The following is a 21,209-nucleotide window of genomic DNA, read 5'->3' as shown; positions in this document are numbered from 1 at the left end:
ATATATTTTAAAGTCATATTTATATAAAAACATTAAACTAACATTTTGTTTTCCGTTAAAAAAGCCTCAACAATAGAATGTTAGTGTGAGTTATTCGGCTGAGGTTCTATGGTCTTGGGTCTTAAGAGACCAGGCCTTAAGAGTCTAGGCCCCTGTAGTAAACAGGCAGCCTGTTTTCTCGTTCCTTCTGAAAGAACTCCAGCAGCTGAGTTCATAGCAGTGGGCCTAGCTTGGTTTAAGGAAGCAAAAGGGAGAGAGAGAAGTGGTCCCGACACACATCATGCCCACAGGCATGTCAGATTAAAATGAGCGTCTCATCCTGCACCTGGAAAAAAGGGGGGCTCAGACACCAGGTGTGATGGATTGTTCATTCAGCACTCTTAAGCCAACAAGTTGGGGTGTTTAATCAGCTAGTTCTTAGAATATCATGCTGATTTTACAATTATCTGTTATGGAAAGCAAGGAACCATCTGCTTGGAGGAAACAGGCGGCTCCAGGTACTTCCTTGTTGCTTAGTCAGAGGACAAGTGTGATGAGGACTGTTCACAACCAAGAGGAGAAGAGAGCCCCGGCCAGGACTCACATAGCAGGAACACCAGCGTGCAGGCTAACGTTGCTTCTCGTTTTTAATTATTTTATTCTTATAATTAACTGGATTTTGAGCATTTCTAAAGTTAGACTGCTATATTTGTTTTCTTTCTGCATGTAGGTTTTTATTGGAAACACAAGGTAGTCATAGGAACAATGGTGGCTAGATGCTTTCTGACCTTCCTTCGGGTGAACAGCCTCTGTCAAGGAGCTGTAGAGGTGGGGGTCTGGTCTGGGTTCCCTCCTCAGAGCCTCCTCATCACAGCACAGTGAAGGCACTCTGTGATTAGGCATGTCTCCTTTAGTGTTATGTTCTCTGTTAGAATTCTGTCATTCTGGAAGCCTGCAGACAGGTGCGTCTGATGACGTTTCAGTGGGGCCTTCAGGAGACATGCAGAACTTATGGTCAGGGCATCCATAAACATGTGCTATGAAGAGAGTGCCTCCTGAGATTGTATTCAGTGGCCTTAGGTTGCAAATGGGGTCAGTGGTTACAGTTTGTGAGGACAGGAACCGTGTCTTCCTACATCGTGGTATTCCCCACAACACTTACCACAGGGTTGGGTGCTCAAGAGCTGGTGAAGTCATCAGGCAAGGTGGAAGACAGACGACGTGCAAGAAGTGTGTCACAGCCACTCAGCTGGCCACACCCCTGCCCATCTGGTCACGCAGCTTCCTTAAATAGCTGCTTCTCAGGCAGGCCTTGCTCAGGGCCAGAGTCAAGGGAGCCTCAGAGACAAGAGTTTGAACACTTCCTCTCATGAGAGGACTTCAGCCCAGGGATTTCACAAAGTCATATCTGCTTCACAACTGGTTTCAAGTTCTGATCCCCCATCTTACTAAACATGTAATCTGGGACAAGCCACTGGCTCTCTCAGAACCTGTTTCTTCATCTGTGAAATGGGAATGCAAACACCAGTTTCACCAGCTGTCTTAAACCCAAATGAGATAATGCATAACTACAAAATGATACACAAATGAGGTTGACTCTACTATTCTTATTCCTTGGTGGCATTAAAGGTTTTGTTTTTCATAATTAGTACTTTTTCTTTGAATGTGTGGGTGCTAGATGCAATTGGAACCCTTTTGCAACTCTTCTTGGTTGGAAAATTATCTAAAGTTGCTAATCAGACCCTCTGCTAATGTAAATTCTGTATAATGAGACACTGCTCAACACCCATTAATTTTAACTTTCTCATTAAAAAGGATGACATAGAAACCCTTCTTTGTAGTCAATATAGATGTATTTTCTCAAAGTGAATCATTAAACTTAAGGGCTTTGTCATGTGAGGCCTCTGAAAATTGTACAATATTAGAAACATCAATGTCTGTGTTTAATAAACTTACCGGTAGCTTTACTGTGTTGAATGTCTCTACCTAATTTTGTTTGTTTAAAACCTTGCTTTTGGAAATTTAGCCCTTCAACTTTTCTTTAACAAAATCTTGGAATGAACTTCTGATTAAAAAAAAAAAAGCTTATATATAATATTGTAAATGAGCTCACCACTTGAAAGTAATTTACTTAAATAATGAGATTAAATTTTAAAACCTTTAAGTGTCAACACATTTTTATTTAAAATTTGATATATATGGCCTTTCCTATTTAAAAATACTGATTAACAAAAACTGAGATAGCCTGTTTACTTTTTATTTATTTACAATAAATAAATACAATAAATAAAATTTATTTATTTATTGGAAAAGTTTATTGAGGATGGAGTTTTTGGTTTTGTTTTGTTTCCTTTTCTAAAAAAGGATGAAAACACACCCTTTCCTTAGGCGTCCCGTGTCCCCCTTTTCCTCCTCCCTGGTTGCCGCGTCCTTGGCTGGCGTCAGAAAAATGGCTACAAACTTTCTAGTACATGAGAAGATCTGGTTCGACAAGTTCAAATATGGAGATGCAGAAAGGAGATTCTACGAACAGATGAACGGGCCTGTGGCCGGCACCTCCCGCCAGGAGAACGGCGCCAGCGTGATCCTCCGTGATATTGCCGGAGCCAGAGAGAACATCCCGAAATCCCTGGCCGGAAGCTCAGGCCCGGGGGCGTCTAGCGGCCCCAGCGGAGACCACACCGAGCTCGTCGTCTGGATCGCCAGTCTGGAAGTGGACAACCAGAGAGACCCGGCTGAACGTGCTGGAGAAGAGCTTGCCCGGCCACCGGGCCACAGCCCCGCAGACCCAGCCCATGTCTCCCATGCGCCAAGTGGAGTCCCCGGCCAAGAAGCCAGCCACACCAGCAGAGGATGACGAGGACGATGACATTGACCTGTTTGGCAGCGACAATGAGGCAGCACAGCTGCAGCAGTACCAATGAGGCGCGGCTGCGGCAGTACGCAGAGAAGGCCAAGAAGCCCGCGCTGGTGGCCAAGCCCTCCATCCTGCTGGACTTCAAGCCTTGGGACGATGAGACGGATATGGCCCACCTGGAGGCCTGTGTGCGCTTCGTGCAGCTGGACGGGCTGGTGCGGGGGGCCTCCAAGCTGGTGCCCGTGGGCTACGGTATCTGGAAGCTGCAGATTCAGCGTGTGGTGGAGGACAAGGTGGGGACAGACTTGCTGGAGGAGGAGATCACCAAGTTTGAAGAGCATGTGCAGAGTGTCGACATCGCAGCTTTCAACAAGATCTGAAGCCTGAGTGTGTGTGTGTGCACGCGTGCGTGAGGCCCTGCCACAATTAAAAACTGAGACCGGCAAAAAAAAAAAAAAAAAAAAAAAACGAAAACAAACTTAATGAGGCTGTTAGTGGTAACCTGGTTACTTTTAAGGAAAACAAAAATGCTAATACTGTATTATTTATGTGCATGATTTATTAGCAAGGAGAAACTTTTTACCTTTATGTAGGGACTGATAGTGAGCCCAGTATGAGCAGAAAATGTTAGATTTATAGCTCAACTTTAGGTTTTTCTCCTTGTCATGAAAAAAAAATCAAAAAACAGGGTTCTGAATTCAAGACTTGCCTTGTAAGTATATTGAGAAGTGACTTGAAGAGATGTGACCTAAAAGCAGTTCCTTTTCAATTGTTGCTCAATAGCTAATGTGTATGTAGTTACAGATTTGAGAGCTTCCACATACTTTTCTCTCACATTCCTAAATAATGCTCTAATTATATATTCATATCTAGACTATGAAAATACTTTTATATCTGTATAATTTAATATTTACTCAATAGACTTCAGTAATACTTTTTAAGCACTTGTAGTTGTCTGTCTAAGTAATGCTTTTAAAAAAGTGTTTGAGAGGATAATGGGCATCCAGTTATTCAGTTACAAAAGAAATGGCCATACCCAACGTTCTTTGTTTCAGATAATTTGGGGGAAAGTAGCTACCTAAGGAATCTTTGCTTCAGTATTTAATTGTTATACCTCCATCTTTTTTTTTATAATCTGGAAGAATATGGATTTGGGAATAGAGGTTTAAAAAATGGGATGAAATGGATAGTTTTTGGTGACATGAACATAAAAACTCTCATTACAAGATGGTCAGAGCTGGGTGCAGTGGCTCACGCCTGTAACCCCAGCTCTTTGGGAGGCTGAGGAGGGCAGATCACCTGAGGTCGGGAGTTCAAGACCAGCCTGACCAACATGAAGAAACCCCATCTCTACTAAAAATACAAAATTAGCCGTGCGTGGTGGCACATGCCTGTAATACCAGCTACTCGGGAGACAGGCAGGAGAATCCCTTGAACCCGGGAGGTGGAGGTTGCAGTGAGCTGAGATCATGCCATTGCACTCTAGCCTGGGCAACAAGAGTGAAACTCTGTCACAAAAAACAAAAACAAACTGGGCATGGTGATGCAGACCTGTAATCCCAGCTGCCTGGGAGGCTGAGGCAGGAGAATCGCTTGAACTCAGGAGATAGAGGTTTCAGTGAGCCGAGATGGCCCCACTGCACTCCAGCCTGGGCGATAGAGCAAGACTCCATCTCAAAAAAAAAAAAAAAAAAAAAAAGATGGTCAAAGTATTTTTCAGTCATTATTTTAATGTTTAGAATTTCCATCCTAAGTGGTGTTAATTCTTTTGAGTTAAACAACTGATTGTCAATGTACCCTTGAACATCCTGGGAGTTCAAAGCACATAGATGGAGGAACAACAAAGAAGATGTGTATTTTTGTCACTAGATTAGATTTATTGGTGTGTTCGCTCAGCTGTCAAATAACTTCTCTCCCACCTTGACACTTGACAGACTAAAGTCATCTTAATGAATAATTAATACTGAATAAAGTTTTAGAGTAACTGATTTTTATAAGCAAGAAAGATACAATTTCAAGATACACTCTTTTTAGATTTTAAGTATCAAAATAGATGCCAAAGGATAAATGAAAGGTATACCTAAGAAAGACTACATCTATTCAACAAAAATCTAAACTATGTTGTTGCACGTGTATTGGGTGCAAAACACGGTACAAGGACTCAACAAATGTTCAGACACTGATACAGTAATCTGCTTTCCTATCTAGTTTTTTACTAGGAGAGCAGAATGCTTTAATTTGGGTTTTCCTGCTTCATTGACATCACTATTTAAGCTTCCCTGTTGCACCAGCTAATGGCAGTACTGACACTACGTCATCTGGTAGAGAATCCCTAATTGGCAATGATGTATTTTCCTCCAGGAAAGTCCCAGGGGCCTTAGGTGTCCTCCACATCAGGGTTTCTTAGGTGGGGGTTTGTATGCTTTTCGTAATTTATGTCTGTTCTCCACCCTCTAAAAAACAGCTAAGTGGTTTTGATTTGCATTTCTGATGGCCATCTCACACCAGTTAGAATGGCCATCATTAAAAAGTCAGGAAACAACAGGTGCTGGAGAGGATGTGGAGAAATAGGAACACTTTTACACTGTTGGTGGGACTGTAAACTAGTTCAACCATTGTGGAAGTCAGTGTGGCAATTCCTCAGGGATCTAGAACTAGAAATACCATTTGACCCAGCCATCCCATTACTGGGCATATACTCAAAGGACTATAAATCATGCTGCTATAAAGACACATGCACACGTATGTTTATTGCGGCACTATTCACAATAGCAAAGACTTGGAACCAACCCAGATGTCCAACAACGATAGACTGGATTAAGAAAATGTGGCACATATACACCATGGATTATATGCAGCCATAAAAAATGATGAGTTCATGTCCTTTGTAGGGACATGGATGAAACTGGAAAACATCATTCTCAGTAAACTATCGCAAGGACAAAAAACCAAACACCGCATGTTCTCACTCATAGGTGGGAATTGAACAATGAGAACTCATGGACACAGGAAGGGGAACATCACACTCCGGAGACTGTTGTGGGGTTGGGGGAGGGGGGAGGGACAGCATTAGGAGATATACCTAATACTAAATGACGAGTTAATGGGTGCAACAAAACAACATGGCACATGGATACATATGTAACAAACCTGCACATTGTGCACATGTACCCTAAAACCTAAAGTATAATAATAATTAAAAAAAAAAAACAGCTAAGTGGGAAAGGGTCATAAGTCAAATATCCCTCCTCAAGTCCCAACTTAGGAACAGTTTCTGGTTTTTTGAGAGTATATTGGAGCCCCTGCATAACAAAAGGAATATTAACTTACCAATTTAGGGCTTTTGTTTTCAAATAATAGTGCAAATCTGAATTTCTGGAGGAGGTTTTCCAAAATCCACAGGCACTGGCCAAGAGATGTGATTTACCAAGTCTGCACTGGGCCGGGCATCTGACTGCAGTGTGAACATTTTCCCAGGTTCATCTGATGTTTGTCCCATCCCCTGGTCAAGAACTACCCACTTAAAGAAAGTGGAAAAGATCTTCAAAGATCAAATTTATTTGTAAACTATTCTAAGTTTCACGTGTAAGAAGCAGGAGGTAGCTATGCCTGGCAGGCCTCTGTTGCTGCCCCATGCAATCCAGTCCCCTTCCACGTACCAACCCAGCCACTACTACCCTCAAAGTTTAGTGTATTCTCTGGCAAAAGAGGAACCTGTAATTTGAGTTTCATCGTATGCAAAGTGCCTCCGTGTCCCCACTCATAACTGTAAAAACCAGAACTGCAGAGTGCAGAGGTCCAAACACACCCATATTACGGTCTTTGTTCTAAATCCTGCTCACACCATGGGGTAAAACATTAGGACTCACTCTGTGCCTCTCAACCATCTTTTTTTTCCTTTTATTTTTAGTTGACATATAATAATTGTACATATTTATGGGATACAGAGTAATATTTCCATACATATATACAATAAGTACTATCAAATCAGGGTAACTAGCATATCCATCACCTCAAACATTTATCATTTCTCTGTGTTGCAAACATTTAGAATTCTCTCGTCTAGCATTTTTTGTTGTTTTTTTTTTTTTTTGAGATGGAGTTTCATTCTTGTCACTCAGGCTGGAGTGCAATGATGCGATCTCAGCTCACTGCAACCTCCACTTCCTGGGTTCAAGTGATTCTCCTGCCTCTGCCTCTCAAGTAGCTGGGATTACAGGTGCGTGCCACCACAGCCAGGTAATTTTTGTATTTTTAGTAGAGACGGGGTTTCACCATGTTGGTCAGGCTGGTCTCGAACTCCTGACCTCAGGTGATCCACCCCCCTCGGCCTCCCAAAGTGCTGGGATTACAGGCTGAGCCACCGTGCCTGGTTTTGGCTTTATGAGAATATGCAGTAAGTTATAATTAACCACATTCACCCTACAGTGCTGCAGAACACCAGCTGTAATTTTATATCTGTTAACCAACCCGTCCCCATCCTTCCCTCCCGCTTGCCCTTCCCAGCCTCTAATACCCCCAATCCTACTTTCTACTTTCATTAGCTCAAATTTTGGGGGGGCTCCCACATGTGAGTGAGAACATGCAACAATGAATTTTTTAAAATGGTAACAGTGCCTGTTAGAGGCAGCTGATTAGAGTAAGTTGCATGAATGAGAAACATTTTAAGGTTTTTAAAAATAAAAGCTCTCAACAATGCAAGTGATATTATAAAATATAGAAATTTTTAATGAAGAAGAGTTAATGAATATCATGGGTGATACTGAGTGCTGCACAGAAACTTCATTACTCAGAATTAGGGTAAACTATAGCTACATATTTTCTTTTGTTACTGAATCACATCCATATGAAACAAATAGCAATCTGGAAAATTCTCAAAAGAAATATTCTCGAAATGTGCTTATTTGTAATAAGGATGCCATGAATCACTACATAATTATTTAAACAAAAGGCAAGGCAGTTTTGGAAAACTATAAACATTGCAAAGTTATGGCCTTGTATTTTTTTCTTATTTTCTGCTAAATTAGAAAGAAATGTGCTGTTTCAAATATACTCAAGCTGTTCAGTTCTTCAACAAAAAGTAGGTGACTGAAAATTGTATGTTTATGCTTAAGTTAATATTTACAGTAAGGATAGAAACCATTTTATTGGCAATAAATCACTTCTTGATTTCCACACCAGGCATGCCCACATGCACAAACAGGTGTGTGGGAGGAAGGGAAATGGGCAACAATGATTTCCTTCAAGAGGCTACGGAGAATGAAAACTCAAAATCTGTACAAATAGGAGTGGCGGAAGGAGAGGAAGAAAACTCCATGCCAGAAATAACATGCTCAGCAGAGAGAGAGAGAGAGAGAAGAAGAAGAAGAAGAAGGAAGAGGAGGATGAGGAGGAGGAGAAGGGGGGAGGGGGAGGGGGAAGGGGAAGGGAGAGAGAGAAGGAGGAGGAGGGGGGAGGGGGAGGGGAGGGGGAAGGGGAAGGGGGAGAGAAGAAGGAAGGAAGGAAGGAGAAAAAGAAAAAGGAAGAAGGAGGAGGAAGAAGAGGAGGAAGGAGGAGGAGGAAGGAGGAGGAGGAAGGAGGAGAAAAAAAACAGCAGAAATAAAATAATGTGGCACCTATATCTGCAGACATATCTTCCAGCAGGCAAAGTGTGAAGTAGTTTTTATTTTGAAAAGTTGATTGATACACACAGGGCTAGATAACTGATAAACTGCAGATAAGAAACTGGGTTTGGTGCTTGCCTGTGGGAAATAAGGATGTTCCTTAAATGTCACCTAGATGGTTAAAAGGAAGGGAAGTATGAGTGAGTCACTGCTCATTTGATGAGTAAGGGTTCCTTCTTTAAAAGGTTCTTTGGGATGGGCATGGTGGCTCACACATGTAATCCCGGCACTTTGGGAGGCCAAGGTGGGCTGATCACCTGAGGTCAGGAGTTCAAGACCAGATTGGCAAACATAGCAAAACCTTGTCTCTACTAAAAATACAAAAATCAGCCAGGTGTGGAGGCAGGCACCTGTAATCCCCAGCTACTTGAGAGGCAGAGGCAGAAGAATCGCTTGAACCCAGGAGGCAGAGGTTGCAGTGAGCCGAGACTGTGCCACTGCACTCCAGCCTGGGTGACAGAGCAAAACTTCTTTTCAAAAAATAAATAAATAAATAAATAAAGTAAAATAAAATAAAAAGGTTCTTTGAAAGTTCCCAAACATTGAAAATAATGATGAATTAACAGAAGATTGAATGAAATGAGATAGTAAGAATCAAAGGTTTCTGTTTCTTTCTCCCCCCAAAACAACAACAGACTCTATCACTAACCAACTGCTGCCTTTGGAGGTTTTATGGGAATGTTGGCTGGGGTAGAAGAGGAGAACGAGACAGGGAGAGAGAGATTGAGGCTCTAAGAGTTGCTGGCTACTCCTTCTGTTGCACTTCTCCTTGAAAGGCCTCCCTAGGGCAGTCTGCCTCTTATTGCTCTAAAATTAAGATAGGTCTAGCTCTGTTGTAGTTGGGCAGCAGAGGTAGACATTATGCCAATATATGCCATTTTGATGTTCAGACAGAAGTCCAGCGTTGTGAGTTACTTTCATTATGTGTGAAAATACAGTGTGTAGAAGTAGATAAAAATTTGCTCAAAAATTCACTACATTCTTTCAGGAGCTATAGCAGGGCAGCAATTTATGATTTTGTTTCTTTTAAATGTGGAAGTTTGGGATTCACAAATGCTATAAAACAGATAAATATATAAAAGTTGTACACAAGATGCACATTAACCAGCTGACTAGAATTTTGCCCCAACCCCGAACCAGAATGTTTATGAACCCCTAATCTCTTGTACTCTACAATTCTAATCTCAGTGTGCCACATTGCTGCATGTTACTCATTGCTGAATGGAGTGGCACATAACATCTATTTAAATGCTGCATAATAGAACTATGGTATAGTTTAGGACTTTATATAAAAGTTATAAAATTTGAAATGCCATGAATTTCATCCCAGTGGCAACATTTCTCTAGTCAGCTTTTAAGGAATATAATTAGATGAGATGTATACTCCACTTTTAAAATATTTTAATTATCAGACAAATAGAATTATAGAATTACATGTTTTTGTTTTTTAAAATTACATAGATTCTTCAAGCTTGGATCTTGCCAAGCCTGGACATCAATAAGCTATTTCAGTTTGTTGTCGTTGTTGTTTTAATCAATGATAGGGCATCTTGGAAAGCCTATGGCATTTCCTCAAAAGTTTCCTTCTTATTTTCCCTCCTAATATAAGATACGCCTTTGATTCTTAGGGATTTACTATTTTTTATTTATAGATCAAGCTTCAAAAAGTGCATGGTGGTTATGCTGTTGAATAACTTAGACAAGAAAATAACTCACTTGGCAGTGAGCACAGTGGAGAATCAAAGAATCAATGAATTGTGGATCTGAAAGAAATCATAGAGAACATCAAATTCAGTGCACTCATTTTACAGATGAAAAACTGTAGACCTACAAAGACAGTTGACATGGAGGGTCTTCTAATTCCCATAATGTTCTATAGCATCATCCTTCATGAGATCATCACAGAAACCTAGTTTAAGAACCTCTGGGTCATTTTTGTATGCATGAGAAGTGAGAAGAAAATGATACTTACACCTTCCTGTGGGTCCAGAGGCCAGCAATCCATGCATCAACCTGTGTTTATTAAATACCCACATGCCCTCTGCTGTGCACCAGATACTGGTGGGCAGAGCTGGTGTGTAGAGATTGGAAGTGTTAAAAAGTACATGTCAGTCACACTTGGTGAGACACTTACTCACAGGTGAGCCTTAGCCTAGTGCACAGCATCAAGACATCAACTGGTTTTATTTTGCAGTCTGTCCTTAAGAGAGAAAAAGTCTTTCTTTGATGAAAATAGCCATTAAGTGAAAAAGAGGATATTTTAGTTCAAGGTATTATAGCTTTAGCTCAAGGAAACACACAGGAAATGGATTCTCCTCAGAGATATGATCCAAGAGAAAACCAGGATCCTCAACATTGCTTTTTGAGGAATATGTCTCAGGATATATTCCTTTTGAAAGGTAAGGGTCTACTAAATGGTCACCATCCTCACAGACTGAGATTTGTTACTACTCCCATTTCACAAGGAGGAAACTGAGGCATATGGAAAACAATCTGTTAAAAGTTAAGAGAACAAATTTGAAACTGGGTGAAAAATTGCAACTTCTTAGCTTTAAGTTCTCCTTTACCAAATATTCTCTGAAGTTTATTCCATTCTCATGTTAAAAAAAAATTGTAACCAAAAGCAGCATTACTACTATGTATCTTAGTAGTTGAACAAAAAAGTGTATCATTTTTCCCACACAGATAATAACCAAATTCTTATTTAAAAATCAGTTAAGAAACCTCTAATTAAAGGGGCAGTGAATGGAAACAGTAGACTTGGCCTAAATATGCTTGTGGAGCAGCTATGGGCCTGCATCTGTCATGAGTAAAATACTCATTTGTGGGAAGTGGTTCCCCTTTTGTAGGTTTTCAGGGCTCAATTTAGTCCCTGAAAAAGATGTCACCGTATTATTTTATGTGGTCCTCAACTTAAAAAGGTGTCTAACTGTAAGTACTACGCCTCTAAAGAGAGATGTTAGAAATAATCATTGCCTTGGAAAAAAGATTCTAATAGAGCAAATTTTAAAAACAAATACAAAGCCCAATTTATTCTAAGCACAAGAGTTTGAATATGTAGAAGGTCATTTTGTTTGTTTTCTTGTTTTGTTGAGTAGTAGAAGGAAAAGATCATATGACTTCATATAACCCAAATGTCATCTGGGAGCACTTTGCTTTTAAAATTTAAGCAGGTTGGTCAAGCTTCCATTCCATACCTGTGGATAGTCTCAGGCTCAATCCAAAGATTTTTATAACTTTTCAGGGACACGGGTCCTTGTGCTTAAGTTTCTGCTCCTGTGAATGTTTTGTTTGTTGGTTTTTCCTTTTTTGGTCATTTATGATTTTTTTCCTTGATATTGTCTCTATTCTGTACTGTGTGTGGGTTCAGAAATGAAGTTCACCTTCTTGCCTTGATTTCTGCAAATAAAAACTCAACCCAACCATAAAAGCCTCTGTATGTGTAGTGGATTCTACTGGATGTCTGGAGAGACAGAAAGAATTCCAAAAGTAGATATTCATTCAGCACAAACAACTTTAACAGCAGAGGGCCCTATTCTTGAAAAGCCCTCTCAACCACCCTCCCCTTCAAGATTTCTTAAAGCATGTTCTACCAGTATTCAACCTCTGGCCATCAAGATGGCTCTTTTTTCCTTCTCTTCCATCTTTCCTTTCAAATTTCTTTTTACCGTAATGTCCCCAGAATTTCATTTTCTTCTTCCTCGATCATATAGAGCATATCTGCTCTTTCCAGCCTTACTCCCAAGCCCTTCTTCAGACCTATCATTGCACATCTGAAACCAATCAAGGTACCCCTCATAAACCAAAGGACCACCTGAGACTGCTCCCTTTCAGCCCATGGTTATCATAAGGGTCCATGAGAACCATCTGCAAATCTTGTTAAAATTTCAGGTGCTGGTTTATCAGGTTTGGGGTTGGCTGAGGAATACGTACTTTTAATAGTCATGATTTGATTCTGTTAGAGGGATCTTCAGCTTATTCTTTGAGAAACTCTGTAGTCTAACAAGACTCATCCTGTACAGAAGGCAGTTGGAGTCCAGAGAGCATTTTTTTTCTCTTTTGCATATATGGTAAACCTTAGTCCAAACAGAGCCCTGGAAAATATGCATGGTGATTGGAGTTAAATATCCCTCCATCATCCTGTTGCTCAGACTATCTTGCTTACCAAAGACCATGCTCTTTTTAGAAGCTCTATCAATTAAAACTTTGGTACACTCATTAGGAAGGAATAAGACTCTTATTTCTCCTGTCTTAAGAGGATTTCTCTTGCTATGAAAATGGTTGTATTCACTTGAACAGGCACAGTGACTGGTTTAGTTAAGGCACATAGAAGATAAAGCTTGTTTGGGGACAACCCAGGGAACTTAAAGGATCAGTGAGCAGGACTATCTTGTTAGCAGAGTTCCACATTATTTTATATTTTTATTAATTAATAGTTTGTGATAAGTTCATATGTTAATTTGAGTAGCAGCATTACTCAATGAAGGTAGCTTTTTTGTAACTCATTTTACATTATAGCTTTGTCCTTTTTGAAAAGTAATTTAATTACAAAAAATCAGAAAACTGATTGGAGGGTCATTATCAAGTGTATAAATTATCCATACTATGAATTGATAAATTTCCTTATATAAATGCATTTTAAATTATTCATTTTATAAAAATGGGACATATGCTTTTCAGGAAGATATCAACTCTTGTGTGAATAAATAAATATCTATATTATTCCTAAGAAGTTTACTGTCTTTTGGCATGCTTCTGCCATTTTTCTGTCTTAATTATTAGCTCTTTGAATAGAAGAGCTAAGTTTTCTATTTTTTTTTCCTTTCCTTGACACGTGTATCCAGTGATTTCTGCCCACAGTGGGTGCTCAGGAAATGCTGATGCCTTTCATCCCCGTAACTATGTTATATTCTCCTCCTTCCATTAATAGTGTGTGAATCTAACCAATAATTTACCCACCTAGTGTGCCCTGGATTCTTCCTTCTAAAGTGGGATAAAAATAATAGCTGATCCCAGGAATGTCTACCATCCTAAAGACTCCTGGAGTCTAGAACTGCACTCCTGAAGTAGTTCTCTCATCCACTGGTAGATTTTCTGTAACAATCTGCTTTTTTTTTTTTTTTTCTTGATAGTGTCTCTCTCATGTTTAAGCTTTTTTTGGAATCAAGCCCACATTCTTCAGCACGGCATCGAAGACTCAGGAGCCCTCCCAGTCTGGCCCCGTGCACAGATGGAAGGCTTTCTTTCCTGGTCCTTATCCGTCTCTGCACACTACTCCAGTCACACCACACCACGGACTGCTCTCTGACCCTGATGGCATTCCCGTGGCATTATGTTCTCACACAGCCTTCCTCATTTGCCCACCTTGCTTGTCTCTGACTCATATTCTATTCCAAGGCCAAGCTCAAATGTCATCATATCTCTCAAACTGTCCCTCGCACTCGCACCCCCACATGATTTAGTTGTATTCTGCCTTTTGTTCCACAGGTCTTTGCACATCATGGTATTATGGTGTTTAAGTCTGTACATATGTATTGGTATTGCCACCCCCAACCCAGGCTCCAAGGCTTCTGAAGGTAGAAAAATGTATCACATAAATGAAGAATGAATGAATGAATGAGTAAATATTTAGCCTGTCTGTCTGAACTGCCTGCTCTGTCTTAGCCATTGGAAACATGCTCAGAGCTAAATCATTTTCTAAGAAACAATAGTCTTCCTTAGTATTAATTTTATGTTATTTTTCTCTCTGCTCTCCAAGCCCTTATCACTTGGATTCTCGCTATTTTACTTTTGCTTTAAGATATCCCTGTTGTCTTATTAACTACTTCAAGTCCTACACAGATTTATGTAAGTGAGAAATATACAATATCCTGTGTACCTCACCTGAGCTAAATAAAGTCATTTTCTATCAAAGGCAGCATCACTGTTTTCACTTCTCTTATTGTATTTTGGATAAAGATGATGTAGGCTTTTCATGCGCCAATCAAGTTGCATAATGTTTTTGAGTCAGTATTATTTACCAATTTATCTTGCTTCTGCATATATTGTTGGCTATGATTATATGACAGTTTCTCTTGTCTAACACAGATTTACAAAATCAAATCTTTCTAATTCACTTCAGTTTTGCTGGTGTCATTATGTATGCCATAGTTGCAAAATTGTGTTTTGTGCAACAATATAGAAGAATAAAATACAAAGGATGAAAAGAGACTCAACAAGGAGAGATAATCTTAAACTTGTCAGAAAATAAAAGTGAATTTCCTAAAATTATTAATATGGTGGCAAGTATATACAAATTTTGCATTAAATAATTGGGTGTAAATTCTTAACGCTAAGAAAGCTTATTGAAACGATGGCTCTTTGATGTATGGAATGGATTGTTTACCAAATGAAGCAACATAACAGATATCTCTGGAATAACCAGCTTTACAGCTGGCAGCAAACTCCTTAGGCCAAAGACTTTACATGTTTGGCACATTGTACTTATTGTATATCAGTGCAGTTTAAATATTTAATAGCAGTTGCTCCCGTACCTATTCCTGGCTGGTCTAGCCTTCCTGACTTGTCATGTTCATAATCAAATATGTAGTTCTACATTAATTTGGGGTGTGGTGCCACTTTTAATCCCAGGTGGGATGATGCCATCTTCTGAAGGCTTCGGATGTGCTCTGGGTGACTAGAATAAAGATAATTAGCTATGAATATCAAACATTATCTTTTCTTTTTCTTATGTAAAAATATGTTCCTTTTTAGAGATAGATTGCTTGCAGAGTGAACTGTATTTTTTTCTAAAGATGAAGTAGTCACTGTTTTTGAAGATACTCTAGGACCTGGGCTTCATCATCCAGGCTCTATAACTAATGACGTGACCTGACCTCTCTGGTCAGTTTGGTTATCTGTAAAGAAATCCTCCTGGGCTAATTGCAGATGTTTCCAGCCCCAGAGTTGTAGTATTATTGCCTATTTCCAGTTGTAATATTTGTGCTTATTTATTTAGAAGAAATAAATTAGTTTACTTTTAATTTATACTGGGGAATGTAAAAAAAGAAGTGCTCCTACTTAAATGTTTAATCTGTTTTGTGATTTATTTCTTTCAGGGGAATTTACCCAATATTAATTGTATAGAAAAAAAGAGTCATGGCAACATATGAGAACTCCAAAGCATATACACATAGAATAACCTAGCTGTTTAATTATGTAAATTTTAAAAGAAAAACAAAATTTAGTGATAGAAAAGAACAAAATCTCTTGGATCTGGAGAACAAAAGTCTACTAATTGTGTGAACTGTGTCCCTTGGGTTCTTTATCAATTAAACAGGAATCTTTCTGTTTACCAGAGAACAAGAAATGAGATAAAGACACGAAAATCCATTGTGATTGTGGACACTACGATAGGGGAAAAGTTTCTTTTTTAAAAAATTTTAATTGTTGTGAGTACATAGTATATGTATATATTTATGGGGTATATGAGATGTTTTGATATGGGCATACGATATGTAATAATCACATCAGGGTAAACGAGGTATCTTTCACCTCAAACATTTATCCTTTGTGTTATAAACAATCCAATTATACTCTTTTAGTCATTTTTAAACATACAATTAAATTACTATTGACTGTAGTCACACTGTCATGCTATCAAATACTGGATATTTTTGTGTAAAGATACTGCTAACAGACTGATGCTTCATTTTCTGACAAGGGGAGTGCCTTCATCTTCATCCACTCACACTTTCTCTCCTGACCTCTCTTGTGACTTTTGCCACAATTTCCTTATGTCTGGCCACATTTGGAGTTACCATTTTTGCTCATGCAAAACAATATTTGTTGTTGTTACAGCAACACTAATCAGCCCACAGAAGGATTTAATCTGTTACTTGTTTCCATCAATAGCTTTTCCAAACATCCAGGTGTATCTGCCAAAAGTGAAGTAGTAAAGGCCCCATGAAAATGCTATACAAACCCTTTTAGTTTTACCGACTTTGACTTCCTTTCTTATCGGGGAATTCCCAGTCTCCGAAGTTTTGTTTATGCATGCTGCAGTTTCCAAGGGTGACTGCAGTGAACTGGAAACGTTCTATCTGAAGCCACTTTCACTTGTATGAGGTTAAGCAGTCATTCAAAGAAGTGAAGCCCAGTTAGGTTTTTCTGCAGGAGTACCTGAATGCTCTGCTTACACTAAATCTTTGGAGTTAGGTAGCCTTCAACACCTAGCAGCAACTACTGTGCTTCCCATTACAATTATTTATGCTTATGTTACTTTCACATTTAAATTATTAGTATTATATATCAATGTGTAGATACGATAGGTATAATACCCAGAAACATATAAACCATGTGCACAATTTTTCTTTTTCTTTTCTTTAGAGACAGGGTCTCGCTGTGTCACCTAGGCTAGGGTACAGTGGCACAATTGTAGCTTACTGCAGCCACAAGCTCCTGGGCTCAAGTGATCCACCCACCTCAGCCTCCTGAGTAGCTGGGACTACAGCTGTGCATCACCATGCTGGTCCATTTTATTTTTTTTTTTTTTTTTTTTTTTTGTAGAGATGGGGTCTCGCTATGTTGCCTGGGCTGGTCTTGACTCCTGGCTTCAGGTGATCCTCCCACCTTGGTTCCACAAAGTGCTAGAATTATAGGCATAAACCACTATGCCCAGCTCATGGGTGCTATTTTTAAGTGTGGTGTTTTATTCATCTCTCTAAATATCTTTAAAAATGAATACGTCTTCCAAGGAGTCCCTGAATACCAATTTTGACCTTTCCATCTTCAACTAAGATCATCTTTCCTTATCTAATCTTCATTTTTGTATTAGTAATACTTGTAATTTTTATTGTTCTGATCTTTGCTCCACATTTTTCTCCTCATGACTGTAATTCATAGAATCATGCAATAAATCATTCATTTATTCTGCAAACACTTTTTGAGTACCTATTACCTGCCAAACACTGGTCTAGATCTGGCTCATAAGTATTGAAGTCTCCTACTACTGTTATAGAGCTATCTATTTTTTCCTTCAGTTCCATCAGTGTTTGCTTCATATTTTTGGGAGCTCTGTTGTTTGGTACATATATGTTTATATTTTGGGGAGGTGTTTATATTTTGGGTGTGGATTGATCCTTTTATGTTTTGGTATGTCCTTTTTTGTCTCTTATAACACTTTTTGATTTGAAGTCTTTTTTTGTCTAGTATTAATATAGCCACCACTGCTCTCTTTTTGCAGCTATTTGCAGAGAGTAGCTATTCTCATTCTTTCACATTCAACCTGTGTGTCCCTCCTAGATCTAAGATGAGTCTCAGCATATAGTTGGATTCAGTTTTTTATAAATCCGTTATGCTAATCTATGTCTCTTAATTAGGGAGTTTAATTTATTTAAAATTAAAGCAATTGCTGATAAAGACTTGCTATTGCCATTTTGTTATTTGTGTTTTATAAGCCTTATAGCTATTTGTCCCTCATTTCCTTTTGCCTTTCTTCTTTTGTGTTTACTTGATTTTTTTGTAGTGACATGTTTTGATTGCCTTCTCATTTTCTTATTGTATATTCTATTTTCCTAGTGGTCACCACGGGGATTACAGTTGTTATTTCATCAAATAAGCTCTCTGTCTTTTTCTCTATCTGTTCTCCTTCTGGAACTCTCATAATGCCTATATTAGTCCACTTGATGGTGTCCCATAAATTCCTTTGTTTCTGTTTATTTTTCTTCATTCCTTTTTCTTTTCTTAATCAGATAATAATTTCAAATAACCTATCATCAGGTTTACTCATTCTCCTGCATGTTCAAACCTGCTGTTGAACTCCTCTAGCAATAGTTTTTCCATTTTTTTTTTTTGAGATGCAGTCTTTCCCTGTCACCCAGGCTAGAGTGCAATGGCGTGATCTTGGCTCACTGCAACCTCCACCTCCCAGATTCAAGTGATTCTCCTGCCTCAGCCTCCCAAGTAGCTGGGATTACAGGCATGCGCCACCACACCCGGCCAATTTTTTTTTTGTATCTTTAGTAGAGATGGGGTTTCACCATGTTGGCCACACTGGTCTTGAACTCATGGCCTTGTGATCCACCCGCCTCAGCCTCCCAAAGTGCTGGGATTACAGGCATGAGCCACTGCACCCAGCCTCTACCAAGTTTTTCATCTCAGTTATTGTGTTTTTCAACTCTACAATTTTTGTTTGGTTCTTTTAAAAACTTTGTTGACAGTCTCATTTTGTTCATGCATCGTTTTCTTGATTTTATTTAGTTGCTTGTCTGTGTTCTTCTTTAGCTCATTGAGCATATTTAAGACAGTTGTTTTAAAGTTTTTGTTAAATCTAAGGCCTGTGTTTCCTTTAGAGTCAGTTTCTTGAGATTTAGTTTGTTCCTTTGAGTGGACCATGTTTCCCTCTTTTTTGTATGCCTTGTGACTTTTTGTTGAAAATTGGGCATTTGAAAGAACAGCCTTCTCTCCAAGTCTTTGCACACTGGCTCTATGCAAGGGAAGACCTCCAATAATCAGGCTCTCATGATATCTCAAGGTCCTTTCAGATTTTTTCTGGAAATGTCTCTTCCCAGGGCCGGCACATGTGCTTTCCCCCCCAATTTCCCTCTATACACAGATGCTTTAAATGTCTTAATTTCTCTAAGAGTCTCACTCTGCTTCTTCTCAGGGCCTTAGATGTTATATTGTATTCCTCTGCCCATAATATTTTGCCCACAGGTGTAATCTCCTTGCAGCTCAAAACCCACTACTCCTGCCACTACTTTCAGCAGCCTTCAATTGATATTCAAGTTATGCTACTATTCCCTTCAGTGCTCCTAGTCAGGTCAAACAGAAACCAGTCCCTTGAACAGCTGCCAAACAAGCCATAAGATTGCAAGCAAGTTCCACTCTTTTTCTTCTCCCCTGAGAGAGGAAGTGAGACTGGGTGGTATACCGTGCTATGTTGGGGAGTAAGGTGACAAAACATCCTGTTGTCAAAACAATGGGACTCAAAAGTTTGGTGTTCTTTTGTTTTTTGTTTTGAATTAGGTACTCACTTGGTTGCTGCAGCTTCTTAACTGGTTTCTAGAGTTCCTACAAGGCTATGTTGGTCCCTGGGTTTCTCTTTATATAGTGTTTCTGTAGGGAAATGAGGGCCTATAGCTTCTAGTCTGCTATCTTGCTGATATTACCCTTGCTCGTAAGTAACTCATAAACCAGGGATAAAGAAAGATATATAATGAGAATGACATAAACAGTTTTGTGTTTAGAATAAAATAACTCTTAAGACTAAATGCTCTTGTACAAAAAGAATAATGAACTTCAGAACCAAAGAAACCATTAGAAACTCCTCATGTATTAGATTAGGCGAGAAATGGTAAAGGCTTAAACTGAGACAGAGGTACATACTCAAGAAATACTCAGAAGGTGCAATTCAAAGATTCAATAGTCTATTGGAAGCATTGGCCAAGGATGTGAAGATGGAAGAGATATGGAATAGAGAAATCAACAAATAGATTCCATTAACTCTGTGATTTTAGATAAGTTACTTAGCCTTTGTGAACTTCAGTTTCATCATCTATAAAATAGGATGGTTGTGAAGGCTAAAAGGATAACACATTTAAGTGCCTAGTAGATAGTAGGTAACTAATAAATGCTAATTTCTTTTTTTAAATATATCTACCTCTGACCAACGTATCTAGATTATGCAGTTTATTGGATGATCATGCTACTCACTGAAATGAACAGGGAAAGCACAAAACAATATTTTAAATCTTTGGTTTGTTTTTTTTTTTAACTCCTGCGCTTCAGTAATAATACACATTAGACAGGTTCTATATAAGGAGCTGTTTGCATTTTTGTTTATCTCTCTCAAACCAGCTATCCCAAGCATCTTAAAATTATTGTCTGATTCCCAGAGCATTCCCCTTAAATTGGGCAGTGTGCAAGGTCACTTTTTGCACACTGCTTGGCTCCAGGCTATTCAATAAATTTGGGGTAAAGTGATAAAAATAATTTCAGTCTCCTAGCTCTCGAGCCAATGTTTTGTTATCAACTCTGAGACCTTTTAAGAATTCTGTGAGAATCTTCTCCAAATGGCTCTAATTTGACAGATTTACAGCCATGTAAATATATATGTGCATTCATGATGACAGTTTAAATGTTATATGTAGAGTTTATGAAAGGAAAATTGCAAAAGGAATTTCAAATAGCCCCCTTTTCCCCATTAAGGCACTGACCGTTTTATAAAATTATGCTTCCATAGGCTAAGATTCACATTGCTCTCAGTACTAGGGAATGTAAGTTTTCGTGCAACTGCTGTTTCAAATGGACTGTATATCTAACTTAACAAATCATAGTGTAGCTTTTAAAGAATGAAAACGAGCAATTTTAAAACCTATTCTAGTAACATTATTTTTAGAATAATCAGGATAATTTAACTCTTAATAAATAATTCAACAGTTATGATCTATGCATCAAATTTTAAAAGATGGTAATTATGTATACAGATATTCCATTCTGATACAAGAAAAATCCATTGGCTTATAAAATGTGAAAGCTCAGAATTTGGGATAATTCAGGCCTCCAGCCGGGGAGTGATGCGAGCAGTTAGTACAAGCATACCCTGGGCTCTTTCCTCTATGGCACACCCCACCCTCCCACACCACCAAGAAATGGAATTTTCCACAGTGGTGTATTTGATTTGTTATATGTTTTGAATTATTTTCAAGAAGAACAGAAGCTATAAAAAT

The 21,209-nt window shown here is 38.9% G+C and overlaps 1 protein-coding gene and 1 pseudogene across 4 annotated transcripts in view; both read left to right on the top strand.

Annotated features, from left to right (window-relative positions):
- Nucleotides 1-21,209, top strand: part of FRY (FRY microtubule binding protein) — a 458,299-nt gene that overhangs the window by 104,129 nt on the left and 332,961 nt on the right. The gene's annotated exons all lie outside the window — the stretch shown is intronic.
- Nucleotides 2,293-3,292, top strand: LOC101177061 (annotated as a pseudogene). Its single transcript, XR_004031659.1, has 2 exons — nucleotides 2,293-2,545; nucleotides 2,618-3,292. The product of XR_004031659.1 is annotated as an elongation factor 1-delta-like (transcript).

The sequence above is a fragment of the Nomascus leucogenys genome, chromosome 9 (genome assembly GCF_006542625.1).
Source record: "Nomascus leucogenys isolate Asia chromosome 9, Asia_NLE_v1, whole genome shotgun sequence".
In the NCBI taxonomy this organism is placed as follows: Eukaryota; Metazoa; Chordata; class Mammalia; order Primates; family Hylobatidae; genus Nomascus; species Nomascus leucogenys.
This window is presented reverse-complemented; position numbering and strand designations above follow the sequence as displayed.